General features: G+C 34.7%; 1 long non-coding RNA gene across 1 annotated transcript in view; it reads right to left on the minus strand.

Moving 5' to 3' along the window:
- Positions 1-15,828, minus strand: part of LOC116169307 — a 123,686-nt gene that overhangs the window by 13,574 nt on the left and 94,284 nt on the right. Inside the window, exon 2 of the long non-coding RNA XR_004144930.1 lies at positions 7,710-7,770. This is a non-coding gene — a long non-coding RNA (uncharacterized LOC116169307). The remainder of the gene's footprint in view (positions 1-7,709; positions 7,771-15,828) is intronic.

Consider the following 15,828-nt stretch of genomic DNA (forward strand, 5'->3'; position numbering starts at 1 on the left):
GAAATTATTAATTTCAATTTTGACAATTAAACTGGTTACCTAGTGATGTACACCATACCACTTCGATCATTTCGATTTATTCTGCTCGTTAATTTCTTAGTGCATATTTATATTGGTTGAATAATTTTAATTTCGATCGCGCAAAAAATGTTATAAGCACGTCGAACGTTAAGGGTTACCGTTCTCAGACAATAATTGGAGTCGTCGCTCCGCTCCTCCTCCAAACAATTGTCTTCGAACGGTAAAAATCCCTTACCGTTCTCCATACTTAATATACTATAACATACAAATAATGTAAAACATTTTATTTCATACTGCTCTATTTCTATTAAAAAACCATTTTGATTAGAATGTTGTAGGTACACATTAAAATAAAAGCAAAAGTCGATCACTTGATTTGTTTGATCTGACAGTAGTTTGACAAATATCAATCAATCAATCAAATATCACGTTTAGATGGATGTCAGTTGCGGTTGCTAGGCAAAATTTCCAGTCTGGTAAAAATTTTCAGTCTGGTAAAATACGATTTTCATTATACCTCTCCGAAAGAATTGTCTTTTCATGTATCCCAAGCGCACCGAAAGTAGGGTTTTCCCGTGCGAGCGCACTGGAAATTTTTTCCGGTGCGCTACGAATAATCAAGTTTGCCATAGCTATCCTTATCCCATACCTACGTTGCCATGCATACCGCGGCTTGACTTTGACATTTATAATAATTGTCAACCGATTTTTTACCATTGTGTTAAAAATGGACTTTGATGAAGTCGAAATTCCCGCTAATATATTAAGAGAAGCTGCAGAAACCAGTTCCCAACTATTACCAGCGAAATCAAAAGAGAGATGGGAAAAGGAAAATAAACATTTTGTAACTGGTCCGTTGAAGAAAACGTGAAAAAAGTACGTTATGGGGTAGGTTTTCAGTGATTAAGAATTGTCTTGCGATAAAAGAAAATGTGAACGGTAGCAGATTGTGCAAAACCATCGCCTTTTTGAAACGTCAGACGGTCGGCTACATCCCAAAAAATCAAAAGTTCAATATGTACCTATAACAAGGGAGCAATATTTGAATCAAGCTGTAAGTATAAAATGGTGACTTACTAACGTTATTTTAGTGTTCGGAATTTTCGGAGCATGCAGGCGAGACAATTAATTCGCTCGTTTATTAATGATGTTGAAGATAATGGGCGTTTAAGCGTCATAAGACATAAGCAACAGAATTTGTTGTCAAATTGGATTTGGACTTCAATGTAAATAATTATTCTCCGTTATTTTCGGAGAGGTATAATGAAAAATATCGTTCATTACACGTCCAGAAAGGCTTTTCCCGTGTTTGCATGACTTCCCGTGTTCGGCTTCGCCTCACACGGGAAACGTCATGCGCCCACGGGAAAATCTTCCTTTCTGGACTGGTAATGAAATATACTATTACCAGACTCAAATCAGTCTGGGAAAGCGGCGATTACTAGATAGTATGAAATAAAAGTTTTTCCGTGCGCTAGCCTGGAAAACGCCAGATACCATTACTTCTAATACAGGTGTAAATAAGCTGATTTCAATGAAGTATAATAAAAATGGTTTTAAACAAAATCAGAAAATTTCGCTTTCCCTTAGCTAGTAGATATCGTTACTTAATTTGTTCTTCCGTTCTCACTTTGGGATCGTTATCGTTTCCGTGTGCCGTATAATTATGTTTTAGAGTGACCGACCACCCGTTTTCTTGAGTTTTCCGATTTATCTGTCTGATTACGCATGACTTCACAAATCGATTCAAAATCGCTTGACCTGGAGCAAGGACCGATAAGCTTTGTATAAAATTTTGTATTGTGGGGGTGACCAGGACCAGTTTGAGAAAATTTTTATGACTTATCAAACTTTTCTATGACTTAATTATCGAAATTCTTCAAACAGACAAACACATGAATTAAATTCGATGACATAATCGCCAGTCCATGAGTGGGTTACGCTGAAAATACACTACGATTTTAATAACAGGAATGTAATAATGCAGCAGACATTAAGATTTTAATAGAATCACAACTCAATTGGCTTCAAAAGAGCAAACGAAATATGTTTCGTTGAAGTAATGTAAAAGGAACTTTGAACTGTATGTATATACTCGTAATTAATTGTACTTTTCCTGTACGGATGCTAGATGAAAATTTCATAAGAAAAGCTAAACTATTCGTTTTCCAGAGAAATGCAGTTGCAGGAATTTCATTCGCGTTTCCTGTAAAAAGGCTTCTTATTTAACAATATTTTCTCGTTAAGAGTTAAGGACTGGATGTATGCGCTGCATAATTAATATTGGGCACAGCTTTCAAGTGACATATACGCGTGTTCCACCATCGACAAGTACCCTCGACAGGGACGGGTTCATCGGCCACTTGTTGATGGAATATTGCCAATCGACAACCGAAATTTGACTGGTGCAATTCGAGACCCGGTCGGATATATAGCGGTGGATTCAATTCAGTTATACAAATTTATATCCCGTAAGTGTCGTGTTCTCGTAATGGGTAATATTATTAGAATTCCGACGTAGAACACGTATCTCTTAAAAATTCAAACCGCAACTACCAGATGATTAATGACGCTACTTAGGAAGCCTTCAAACATATAATTTGAATTTGTGCTTGGATTTTTAATTTTGGTTTTCTTATTTAGAAGAGATTCGAACATTTCACGATTCCTTAAGCACGTATGCTAGATTTTCAACTATGACGTACGAGGTCTGCCAACAAAATTTTTGGAAAAGCTTATAACATTTTACATAATTTACGTCGAATGCACGTATGCATTTTATATATTATTATTAAGGATCCTCAGATTCTTTATAGGTTTGTATTGTTGTCCGTCCGTCCGTGCACCTAACTCTTTTTAAACTACTACTTTGGACATTAAGGTAGGACCCTATATCTAAATCAAAAGTTTTAAAGCAAAATGTACCCAACATTATCCTTCACACATGCATAAATTTGGAGTTGTAAAAGCTTTCAAACGCATTATCTTGATGCCGAAAGAGTACATTACATGCACATATGATAAGCACGTGTGTTTGATTCAAAGATCGATGCTGGTGCTAGTTTTCAGTAAGTAATCAAACGTCATATCAAGGAGTCGTCGAAAATAAATATATTACCCTTGAACTCTGGTCGTAACGGCCGTCTGAATTCAGAAGGACACTTTTCTGCCTTACCTATATGTAGCAGATAACAATGCAAAAAAAAAGAAAGATAGTAAATAACGCGGCGCATAAATATTGCGATAGCAATGTTTAACGTTTGACACTAACCAGGTAACTCGAATACTAATTAACACTCAATAACAACCAATAATTCAATTTACTTTAACTAAAGAAAAGAAAAAATTTGATCGACAACGAATCATCCGTGCAAATCGCACACATAACTAAATCTCTATGCAATGAATGAAATCTAATTAATTCAAAATGTAAATAAACTATGGTGAACAAATTCTTCGTTATGATAAAAGTAACGTAAATAAAAATCGGTTTCGGAATTGATCTCGGTAACTTCAAAAACTAATTTACAAAGGTAGCTAAAGGAACTAAATGATAGAACATAATCAAACTAACAGGGAAGAATCTTCGTAGTAACAATAGTAACGTAGACAAAATCAGAGTATCGGAAGGTGAAATCTTCGTAACGAATCACAAATATCGAAAAGACTCACAAGAGCGATAGTCTCCAAAAGGTTTCGTAAATACATGCGGTTGAAATTCAGAAACAAATATTCAAGTGACCTCGATACAAAAATGTCCTTTAAAATAATGATTAATGATTTAATTGCATCTTAATTAATCAATTCAGCGTTTTTACTGTACAAGAATGTAAGTGAAGTGGTTTTCATGCGAATCGGTGGTGACAATACTTTCATTAAACCGAACCTCTCATATGGCTTGTGCCTTTACAGTTCTCGGCGAAACGACAAGAGGAGTGTGAAAATAATCTTGGCAGTAATTATTTTTCAAACAATGGTAGGCGCTTGCTTAATATTGAGGAAAACGAGGTATATACAAGGATATTGGTTTCGCTACGGGGGTTAAGTTACAATTTCCTCCTGGCACGCGTTATTTAGTAATATCGATTTTATTTCAGCACCATCATGCGTTTCAGATTAAAATTATATCTGACGGTACGGCCAAAAAAGCTCTTTGATGTATATGCATAAATTGGGTTACTTGTTTATTACGAAGCTTTCCTGTGGAATTTGCATTATAGGATGGCGTGCGGTGTTTATTGTCAGGGGGTTCGACATTACGATGCGTTTAATGAAAACACGGAATACTTCAGCTTCAATATTGAGCGGAACATTTATCAATCACAATGTCCTAGGGCCGTGACAAATGATACCTTTTAAACGACGCAATTTAGTAATAGTAAAACACAAATTTATGCTTAATTACTCAGTTTATAGTAGGTTCATTAAGAGGAAGTAGTTGTTAGATAATTATAATTATTCGACTAGAAACTGTAGAGAAATGACGAAAGGAAACGGAATGTTAGTGAAATTTCGATGAATGAGACACAGTGTAGGAGTTTTTCGCTATTAATTACGCAACAACAAAAATTCGACCCATTTAATCTGGCAAAAGTTGAGATTTAGTTTCAGTAATACAGCATCTCCTAGTTTTCGCACCTACACTACATATCGGGAAGATTTAAATTTCCAATATGCCTACACTTACAGTATATCGGAAGATTTACCTTGTATATTGTTATAACAAAGAATCACGGCTTTAAAACTATGTTCTCACCACCCCACAAAAAAGCAGGGCGCCCTGGGTGGATATCAAATTCTTAACAATACAATAATTAATTATTCCACTCATAATAGAAATCCAATCAATTAAAAATCCTAAACCTGCCGTGTCTTATTTATGTCAAAAAGACTATTCGTTCATATGAATCAAACACCATCAACCACCAGCATTCAACAAGATACAGTTCTCATCTACGCCTAAATCAATTTAAGCTTCAAAAATCCTTTAACGGTCCTAATTATTGGGGTGTAAAATTTTACAATGCGTTAGATGATAATATAAAAAGGTTAGAATTATCCCAATTTAAAGCTGCTGTAAGAAAGATTTTAATCACGAACGCTTCTTATCCATTTCAGGAATTTTTACTGTTCATTCAAAAACTTAAATAGAGTTTGTTGTCATGTCAACCGTTTCCTGTATGCTTTGTGTTATTTGTTTATCTTTTTGACTTGTGTAAATAACGATTGTTGTACGACCACCAATTAATGAAAAAAAATGCTTTTTAGAGGTGCCCTGCAGAAGGTTGTAAGCTGTTCTTACCTGTATTTACCTTACGAATTAGGAAAACTGCAGGAAAACCTAATTCGGAGTAGCCGGCAGAATGCTCGAAACTGATCTAAGGAAATTCCCATCTCTGCCACAGATGAAAAATTCAGCTCAACTCAGGTTCGAACACCCGACGTTCCGGCTGTGTATCCCAACCTTCTACCACTGTGCCACACAGACGGATAATTTGTTAAATCCTTAATAATTTTTGCTAGACTATTCTGTTATCTTAAAGCATCTCTACAGAGTCTCACTATATGTTCTCCAGAAATTGCATAGAAGTTCTTCGAGAAATTTAACAACAAAATTTAGAGCATTTTATGTTTTTCTTTTATCATAGTCCATGGCTACTAAGACTAAAAACTCGTCAAAACAGAATCTTTATAATTAATTTTTTCGCGTGCAAGAAGAGGTAGAATAATCATGATTTAGATGCAGAATTTATATCTCTATAACTTTTATTTGAAGTATTTTTGCGTAAAATAATTAGGAAACGTTTGCGCAAAGAAAAAGTAATTTCCCATGTTAAACGTCTATGTTCTACTTTTCGATTTACACTCTGTACGGTTTTTGGGCGTCGTTTACTCAAGGGAAAAGTGACAATTTAGGTTTTTCGGGCCTTACTCATAAAGACCAAATGGCGAATCTAGGAATAGGCTCTTCCAGCATCTCGAATCGTGTTGAAACAAGGGAATTCTGTGTGGTATGGTTACACAAAGATAATGCAGATTTCCGCATATAAGAAGAGTGTCTCGTAGATAAAATTTAAGTGCGATGTAGGGTAAGTATTGCAATAAATTTGATCCCGAAGTAGTAACAATAGCTAGGGTTTGTTTGTTTGAGTTTTCTTCATTAGTAGACTGTCTGTGTTAATAATGTGTACATGAAGGAGGTTGGCAGTGGCGGGTCCACAGAACTATTTCACGAGGGGCACATTGTGAATATAAAACTTTATTAACTGCGGTCGTCAAGATGCTCCATTTTTTTTCGGAGAACAGATTGTATGCAGTCCACATTTTTAGAAAAATCAGAAAGTAGAGAATGTAATGGAAATACTGTAAATGAAGTTGTTTATAACATTTAAAAGGGTGCAAGTCTTTTTGACTTGTTGTAGGGTTTCCCCCAGCTGAATCCGCCACTGGGTTGGCTCCATGTAAAGATACACTCGGAGAAATTCTTTCATTCAATCCTTTTGACGAGATGAATCCTTCATGACATGGCACAACCTAAATTCTATATGATTACACAATCCTGCCGAATGGCGTTCTTAAATATTTAGAAACATAAAAGCATTAAATATTTACACGTCAGTTGTTCAGCAAATAACGAAACAAACGGATGTGTATCAAATTATAGAACCTAAAAGTAAATGGACAGCCGATACAAGAGCAACTGATTCGCACATCCCCTTAATATAATTGCAGCACTCGTGTCTGCTTGAAAACGAAGGCTTTAGAAACTTCTCTAAAGTGTGCCGTCCTAATTGTGTTAATTGTAAAATCGTGCATTTCGTTATTTGTAAACACGCTCTATAAGTTAAGCGGCATTTGCGTAACGCAAACTCAATTAAAACTCATTAAAAGCATTTCACATACGCTATTTTGAAGGAAAGCCAACAGCATACTATTAAGCCAAAGTCTCGTAAAACAAATCCATTTCGGTACATTTAGTATATAATTCTCATGAAGCGTACAAAATAAGACATGACATTTTTGTTAAAATTACACAGAGCTGCCAGTTTATATTATTCTCATAGCAGTAGGACAATTTACATTAATATATTTTACCTTTCGATGTATGGGGAAGGGTTCGGAAGATACCAATCAAAAAACTTGAATTGGAGGGTTCTTAAACAAAATACAATAAGAAAAAATAAACTATCTTTGGAACTCCACGTCGAAGGAGAATGTTTGAATATTGAATTACTTCGCCCGATAGCAAAGTTTGATCGAAGGTGCAACTTTCTATCGAAATCATTTGGATGCCGTAAAAAAGATACACCGACATTTTTTACTTTAAGCCCTCGGCCATAAAAATGAGGTAAATCCGTCAATGGAATTTTTTAGTAACTACAGATAAAAAAAGGAAAAATGTAACTCTTCGCTTTACCGACTAAATAAAAATATTGAATGGTAAATACGTCGGTTGCATCCCTATTTGTGTTCTGTAATAAGGACATCAAATGTTTAAATTCACTAATGCAACTTCAAACAGTCAAGGATGCCTGTATTGAAAATATCGAGGAGATGCAAGTCGAGTACCATACGTTCATGTCACGTACAAAGGATTACGTCATCCGTGAGATTTTCTTTGGACTACATAAAAGTGCATATTGGTGTATTAAAAATAAGATGAAACAAAAGATCGAAGTATTGCTTACCGTACGCCTTTCCCCGGAAAAGTTCCTTAGACGTTCCTCACAACGTCCATCTTATTTGATCCTGCAACAGAAAAGTTCGACTTTAGAATGTAATTAAGTTCAAAACAGTTTCAATTAATTCAAATTTCACTAAACACAAGGTGTTTAATTAATTTAGAACATTCCCTTTTTAGCACACACTACATCATAGCGAATTCGATATTAACTTCTCCAAGTTAAACTTCCCATGAAGGAATAGTTGAACTTGAATTTAATTGCTCGTAAATTAACTAGTAGACGTGTTACATTATAACAGAATTTGCCCTTTTCCATTCATGCTACGAAAGGTGTGACCTAACTTTGGTGGTTGATTAATGTATCCATTTTTTTTAAGGTATTCATTATGAAGCACTCGTTTATTGTGCGCCGGTTCGTGAAATAAAACAATTTCGACATCTTTTTAGGTAATTAATTATGGCGACAAGTAAATGGCGTCGTATTCCATTAGGCCGCTGCGTATTAATTGAATTTATATGAAAGTTGATCATCGAAATTACAAAATTGAATCCCTTGCCTAGCACACATTCATTCGATCCGTAAGCATACATAAAGGGTGCTCTCACCATTTGATTGAGGCTTATGATAATGGAACTTTACTCTTGATTAACCATTCAATTACATCTTATTTTCACCAGTGGGTCGTTGAATTTCCACCAATTGATGCGTTTCAGTAAGGGTCAACTTTGGTAATCAGTAATAACTGTAACCAGAAACAAATACTGTAACCCCAAATGGAAACGTAGACAATGTGAAAAAATGCATTCGTCGGAAAACCTACATCCAATGGAGTTTTAACCCAAATTGAATTTTTATTCAAATCTAAAATTTTGCGATTTATTTTATGAAACCAGTTTAAAGGTAAAGCTCAGCTGTAATATATTTCATCTATTGCATTTGGCGAATTCGAGACGTTTAAACAAGATCTTTTTTGGGCCGAAAAGCAGCGCCTTGTTTAGTATATTTGCTTGCGGTTTCTTATTTGGAAAACTAGCGTGTTTGTTATTGAAGCCTAGGATAATTAGTATGAGAATCCTAGCATTTGGGTATTTAATCCCATATTAAAAAACCACGATGTAAAAGCTATTTAGTAGAGGTCAACAGTATGAAACACCTTGAACCCAACCTGTAGACGTGAGTCGCTACACAGCTGTCAGCTTGAAACCCAATCCGATCCACCGAAGTTATCAACAGTGACGACTTCAACAGTAATAAGGTACTATTTTTATTACTTGCGTTTATATGCGAAGTATTGATAAATTGTACTAGAACAGCGTATATTTTCGTGCTTATTTAAAGAAAAAATTTATTTGGAATTAATCGTTACATTGTTTACTAGTAGGATTAAATGATCTGGCCAGCAGGAGTGTTTTAGTTCAGTTAAGGCGTTAGATTTTGTGCATCAATTTGAACTGAATCAGTCCAAGTTGTCAGCTAGCGAATATGCATAGGATCACTTCTACTAATTACTCCGATTTATCGACATCACTTACGCCGTTGTTAGGAAAAAAGTACCGCCGAGTTGGAGTAACAGAAAACCTGTCCCAAACCTGATCCTCCTCCTTAAGCGATAATTCTGGACGAAAAAAATTCTTAGCGCTATATTTGTAAGGTCCGTACAAATATCGATTAGTCGCGGAGGGGTGTTATGTGTGTAGTGCTGATGCATTTAAAGGGCGTGTAGCGTTTTATCCTCTTAAGAAAATCACCACTCGAAGTATAATAAACTCCCTTACAACGAACTTTTTTCGAATTAATATGGGACATTGCAAAAAAATTATAACACGCGTATTGGTAGGGACCACCATTGAAATCTGCTTATGCATGTGGAAAGAAGCGTTAGATACAGTAGCACCTATAATGTGGAAAAATTCAATTAAACATACCGGGAATGTGTGAGTAATTGGAATGAACGATAAAATCAGAGGTTGTTCCTATTATTATTAACCTGGACGAAGATGTGGCAGTAAATATTTTAGATACTTCTTCATAAACTACTGCAAAAAATGTGCATTTTCCTAACTTGCGTTCAGTGTCAGTTTACCACAACGAATGACCAGGATCATTTACTAAAAGTGTCTTTTGACCAGGATAAAAATCCCGTTAAAGCGGAACGTATTTTTGCTTCCCGTATGAAATTCTTCATACATGTAATTGATTCGGTTGTAGTAACTTTTGATGGTAACTACTAACGAATTAACTACGCTTGGATTTTAGTAGCCCCAATAACGAGGGACACACACACTGATAATTTTAAGCGAATCCACGCATATAATTTCGATGTTAAAAGGCCCAGTCTACGATCATTAGTGACAAATACACCATTTCCATTTTCCTATTTACTAGCACTTGTGTGGTTACTAAATGAAAACCTGACCCAGTTACAGTCGTGTCTGTTCTGGAGTGACAGACGATTTCTAATTACAACGGCAGTCCCTTACGCAATTAGTCTGCGACATTTACTTCTCCAAATGAATTTTTTATACGTGTAGTATCTGATGAAATGAAAATTATTCATGAAGGACGTGAATGTCAGTTACGTGTCGGTGTTTTTTCTTTACTTTCAGAAATCCATTCATGTTAAACTGTAATTTCTTTGTGCTTGAATTTAACGATTTGATCGTATGACGAGAAAAACCTTTTTAATTGATCAAGGTATAGCGCTTGCTCTGTTGTGGATATACAGTGTGTCCACGGATTGAGTACACATAAGGTGTATATGACAAATTTTTTGGATCTTCATGTTCTGAGGGTCGCTGCTGCTTAGGCTCAAAGTAACCAATTCAATTAATATACTAGCCGTTTTTTTTTGCCGAATTCTAAAAATTAGTCATTAGTAAACTGTCTTTATTTTATTTAAAAAAATTGTTTGAAATTAAAAGTTATGGAAGACTTTCAATTTTCATACAAATCAGCCTGCTTTGATTTTTACAAACATGAGTTCAAAAGTATTGGATGCTGATGAAAAAAATCAAAGTAGGCTGATTTGTATGAAAATTGAAAGTCTCCCATAACTTTTAATTTTAAACAATTTTTGTAATACATTTATGCTCCTGACTAATTTTTAAAATTCGGCAAAAAACACCCTGTATATTAATTGATTTGGCTCATTTTTTCAATATCTTAGTTTGAGACTACGCAGGAGAAGATCCTCGGAACATGAAAATCCAACTCTAAAAAAATTTGTCACACACCTTATGTGTACTCAATCCGTGGACACACTGTATATATATAATTTTAAATGTGCAATTATCTTCGTTGAAATGTTTGGTAAAATTTTTAAATAATGCATACGGCGACACCAACAACGGATCTAGAATTTCAGCTATAAAAAATGGGCTATAATTATACACAGGTACACACAAAAAAACCTAGAATGAATGTTAATGCCGTCCGTCTGTCTGGTATTGACAACTAGCACGGTCTTAATCTTTATTTTCATTCTTTTTGTAATAACAATTCTTGAAATAATTTGAATCTTTTAAAATAAATGTACTCTATGAACAAAAACCTTAATCGCACCAACAGATATGTACCCTTCTGTTATCCAAACTGCAATCAGTCTTCCAAAATTAGAAGAAGGGAGACTCATGTGTTGATTTGGATGTATGAGACATTTCCTCCAATTATTTTCTTTGCGCAATTTTCTAACCCACAAAACAGGGCTATTGATACCGAAAGAATAACAAAAAAAAATTTTTGTAAGATATCGAGCTTTATAAAAAATTACTGCAACTTGAACAAATCGAAAATCGAAAGAACAAACGCCCATTAGAAAATATTAAGCTTTGTGTCATCAGTCAAAAGTGACAGCTTAATTCAAACACTGAATTATTAAGCACATAATTTCCTCCAATCATTTTTCTAACATCATTAATAACAGAGCAATCGACACCTAAAAAATGACCAAAAAACTATTTTTTTGTGAGATAAGTGCTCCGGTTGCACGACAAATCATTTTCCCGACTGTATCTGCAGGTATTTGATACTTAACACATCCCGTACCTGCTCAACTTTATTTACACATAAAAGATAGAATACAATTTAAGCTAGTTTGGCATCTTCCCAGTATGTTCTTCGTTAACCTGCCACGTTTACATATTCTCTTAAGTTCTTCTCCAAAGAAAAGGATACAATCTAAAGAGACTGAGTATTTGTCTACCAATTTCGATAAGAAAAGGCAGGAACGTTCTGTATCGATACCCAATAAATACGTTTGAATCAATACTATATTGCTCAAATCTCGCAAAGCGAAGCCCAATATTCAAAATTAAGAATATTTTATAATTTTGTTAAATACTTTTTTACATTTTGAGAATGCTACCTTTAGAACAGTAGAGCACATTACGATCTATTCCATTGCGTATTGAAACTTTCGATATCATTTACGGTTTAACTGGAAATCGAGGTAACTTTTGTTTTTCAAATGCAATGCCTATGTTTTTTAAGACCATTGAACAGAACAATCAATTTCTTGTACGAAAACATAAAATAATCATGTGGCGTGGATATAAATGGAGAAACTTGTGCTTCAATATTTAGAAAACTTATGAAATCTAGCACACTGTGTGCTATCACCTATCAGGGTGCGCGGTGTCAGGTAGATCGTATCGCGAAAAGTAAATCTTCAAAACGAAACATTGAACAAGTTGATGTAGGTCTATTCTGTGTTATTTCATAAGTTTTCTAAATATTGAATCACGAATTCCTCCATTTTTTGTACATCAACCATACGCCTATTTTATGTTGTCGTACAACAAATTGGTTGCTCTGTTTGATGATCTTCAAAAGCATAAGCAATGCATTTAAAAAGCCATATGGTAGGATTGTCTGTAAATATTTGGTGTAAAAAATTACCAGGAGTTTATTGTGATAAGTTTAACTGAGCGAAATTAACATGAAACGTGACCACGAGACAGGGGTTGTGTTTTAGGCATTTATAGGAAGCAAATCAATGAGATCCAAAGTAAAGGAGAATTGAATTAGATCGGCTTTAGTTTGTCAACATATTCAATTATTTATTTTGGAACCACAGCGCCAAGTTTTAATTTTCAGAATTTAAAAATGAGATAAAAAGCCAAACTTCCGCAAAGTAAGGGGAATTTAAATACTGTTCTGTTTTTATTTACCATTTCCTATAAATTACATGTTTCCTACCTGGACAGTCCTCTCAGAATCAGTGTGGACGGTAGTGTAATTACGTGTAAACGTTACTTACTTTACTTCAGTCATAAAGCTTTGTCAGTTGATGAAAACGACTTTGAATAGGTATAATATATTAATAGGTATTATGTAGCATGTAGCTAAATCCTACCCAGCCTCTCGAATATTACGATTTGCGTTACAACTCACAAAGCACACGTGAATAAAAAAAACCTCTTCTAACACATAAATGCTTAGGCAATGCATGACCGATTTTTCTGCCAAATTCTACGAATTCAAATTTCACGCTCAATTTAACGACGGTAAGCTGATGGAAAAATTACGACCCGATTCAAACAACACATCCGAGAAGAGAGCAGATTTTGTGTTAATCCGCTTAAAATTTCAATATGTCGCGGATTAAAAAATTCAAAACGAAAATACCTAACGCCCGGACAATTAATTAGTTCTTTTTTGCCGAATCAAAATCAACCGCAACTAATCAGCGATGCGTGCTCAAAACGAACTACGAAAATCAAATCGAATCTACCCCCGAAATTTAATCCAATCAATCCTGATTTTATAACCGCATCAACTTTTCGTTTTTTTTTTCCGAAGGACGACAATTCCGTTATGAACATTTCATTTTTTTTCTATGCTTACGGCATTACATTATTTCGGGGTTGGAATTTTATTTTCGGTGCAAAAGAAAGTTTCAATAGAAACGTTAATAAAATTGCTGCTACCACTATGCTCGGTATTCGATTGCAGTTACGCAGTGATAATCATTAAGTACACATTGTAAGGAAATGGCTCAATTTTCTCCGGCCAAAAGCTGTTCACGTAGTAATTGGAAGTCATCAATACCATTCCTGCGCCAACCGGTTTCTCTAAGCTGTAATTTAACACACCTTCGCAATAAAAGCTTAAAACACTGTCGTGTTAACGAACGGATTAGAAAATGATTTCTTGGGTTTCGGAAATCTTAACCATCCATCGCAGGTTTAGTACCAAGGTAATTTGCAGGAATTCATTTCGCCAACCGTTTGACCCAATTCTTTCATGAAATTCTAAGTGTTTGTTTACAATGAACATATACGTAAATATTTCATAAACCGTAACTCGTACCTACATATTCGTATCGTTTCCGTAAATTTACTTCGCTATTTACAATAAACCAAATATTGTACTACATAGTAGTATGATCTTTGACCGTACGTAACTTTGAACCATTTTCAACTTTTGCGACTATGCGCAAGACTTCCATATCGCTTACGTATACGTACGTAAAAATTACGTTCATTGTAAACACCTTCGTATGTTTCTATACAGTTCAACTTTGCGAAATTTTTAAGTTTTATGTATTTCTTACGTATACGTTCATTGTAAACAAGCACTAATACACAAAACAAATAATATTCAATTTTAAAGGATTAATATGCAGCATGTGTCGTATATATTTTTTTTATTTCAATGGCACTTTCAAATAAAAAGTAATTTAAGAAACCCACAGGAAAAGCGGGTAGATGGGGATCTTCTGTCGTGCAATACCCATTACTATGAGGAACCGTTTATCACAAATTCATATACAGTACGTTCGAGATACGACGGTCACTTCCATATCGTGTTTATTTGACAAGATACGAAAAATTTGTCAACATTACGATCTATCCGATAGCGTATCGGAACTATGTTTTTTAAAGACATTTGAAAGGAGAAATGAATTTACTGTATGACAACATAAAACAGATCGTAAATCTGCTAAGGAGGGTACTATTTTCCTTTCATCTGTACATATCTACATATCTGTCCGTCTGTCTGTTAGCACGATATCTCGAGAAGGAATGGACCGTTTACGATGAAATTTTGCATGTGGATTCTCAAATCTGTAGATCGGAATTCGTAAATTGGCAATGTAGGCCAAAAAATAAGGAAGGCCATTTTTACATGTCATATCCAGGAGCTCGTTTGCTATAATTGTTTAATTTATTTTTATAAGCATATTTATGACCTAAACGGCACATCATAAGATAATGGTCAACAGGAACGCATTTCTCCGAGGTGAACTTAACTTCGCCACAGACTTCGCTATAATAAAGCTGTCTAACTAATGTTCTTACGTACGATAAATTTGAACTACTTTTAGGGTGAGTAATTTAAAAACTTACAGAATAAAAGGATAACACGCGTCCTGAACCTTTCCGCAAATTTCTTTTAGCCCCGGTTGTCATTTATTGAAGCCTGATGCTATTAAAACTAATCTAACAAAATTAAATGTGAAACAATTCAGCGAGTCAAAATCAAATGCCTTTCTATTTGTAAAATGTTTACATTAAGTATTAATCCACGAACGTATACATAAAATATAATACGATTCATGCTACACAAAACTTTGAAGAGTGTCATTGGTTGTGATAAATGTAACATTTTGATCTGGGGCTTTATAATTTTTTTTTAATACGGATAAACTATTTTCGTAATAAAATACAATCACATAGTCTCACGTTATGATATAATTTATCGCAAAAGTTTTATTTTGGTTTTTATTAGTGCGACTTCCCAAATCGCTTTAGTTTGAACATAAACCTCGTATTTTCTATTCTTTCTTTATCTTCATAAATATGGAATGAATATTGATGTCTAGTACAATGCTATTGTACAATGTACAATGCGTGCTTGCTTTCGAGTCGCAATAAAAACAAATGTAGAATTACGAATGAAGGTAGGGGTTGGAAAAGTTAATGTCTTTGTAATACGTGCGATTCTCGAAGTTCTAAAACCAAAGTTGCCATGACTTCATTTGGACCTTAATATCTCTCAAATAGCCATTAGCGCGCCACAAATTTGACTTTCATGGACCATTCTAACAACAGAAGTGTTCATAGTTATCGCATTAACGCTGATAGCACTCGCCCAATGAATATAAATGATCCGCTTTTTA

The sequence above is a fragment of the Photinus pyralis genome, unplaced genomic scaffold (assembly GCF_008802855.1).
Source record: "Photinus pyralis isolate 1611_PpyrPB1 unplaced genomic scaffold, Ppyr1.3 Ppyr1.4_LG4, whole genome shotgun sequence".
NCBI classification, from domain to species: Eukaryota; Metazoa; Arthropoda; class Insecta; order Coleoptera; family Lampyridae; genus Photinus; species Photinus pyralis.